Source organism: Colobus angolensis, unplaced genomic scaffold (genome assembly GCF_000951035.1).
Source record: "Colobus angolensis palliatus isolate OR3802 unplaced genomic scaffold, Cang.pa_1.0 Scaffold302, whole genome shotgun sequence".
NCBI classification, from domain to species: domain Eukaryota; kingdom Metazoa; phylum Chordata; class Mammalia; order Primates; family Cercopithecidae; genus Colobus; species Colobus angolensis.
The window spans coordinates 3,755,165-3,756,241 of record NW_012116289.1 but is presented as its reverse complement, the minus strand read 5'-3'; positions in this window follow the sequence as shown (position 1 = coordinate 3,756,241).

Sequence of the window (1,077 nt, the reverse complement as noted above, 5' to 3'; positions counted from 1 at the left end):
GTATATACAAATTTGCATAAATATAGCCAGGTGTTTTTGACATTCTTTGAAGCTAGTGCCATAGACCAGATTAGAAAAGAAGGTCAGTTAAAGACCTGCATAGAAGTTCTGATACTATTATATGAGTTCTTAGGTAATTTGTTAATGTGAAATTTTGTCACATTACTTTTTAAATTGTTTGATACTCTATTCCACAGTTAGAGTTCCTACCCAGAGTTTGCAGTCAGACGATTGGGGTTTGAGCATTCCTTTGGCCACTTTTAAGCTATATGATCTTGGAAAGTCACTTAACCTTTCTGAGTCTCAGCTTCTTTGTCTGTAAGTTTGAAATAGTAATAAATACACTCAGTGCTATTGTGTGATTAAAATGAGCTAATATAGTTGAAAGTTCTTCATAAGATTTAAAGAGCACTGTAAATTGGTGGTCATATTTTATACCATTATGTGCCAGAAACTCTTCTAAACTTTATTTTTTGAGATGGAGTTTTGCTATTTTTTTTAACGAAAAAGTATTTTATTATTTTGCTGCAAAGCTGTTGCTTCACGTGTAAAAATAGCACCAGCAAATGCAGTATATTGCAAAATTAAGATAGTGTTGTTCTTCATCTGACACTGTACAAGCAACAAAAACTTTTTCACTCCCTGTTATTTCCAATGGAAAGACCATTAAGTATTTCAACCCAAATCCAGGTACGGATATACATAAGTTACAATATTATAGAAGGCTTAAGAATAACAATGTTATTTTTGAATTATGTAATTTTTTTTATACTTTAAGTTCTGGGATACGTGTGCAGAACTTGCAGGTTTGTTACATAGGTATACATGTACCATGGTGGTTTGCTGCACCCATCAACCCGACATCTACATTAGGTATTTCTCCTAATGCTACCCCTCCCCTAGTCCCCCATCCCAGGGCAGACCCTGGTGTGTGATGTTCCCCTCCCTGTGTCCATGTGTTCTCATTGTTTAACTCCCACTTATGAGTGAGAACATGCGGTGTTTGGTTTTCTGTTCCTGTGTTAGTTTGCTGAGAATGTGGTTTCCAGCTTCATCCATGTCCCTGCAAAGGACATG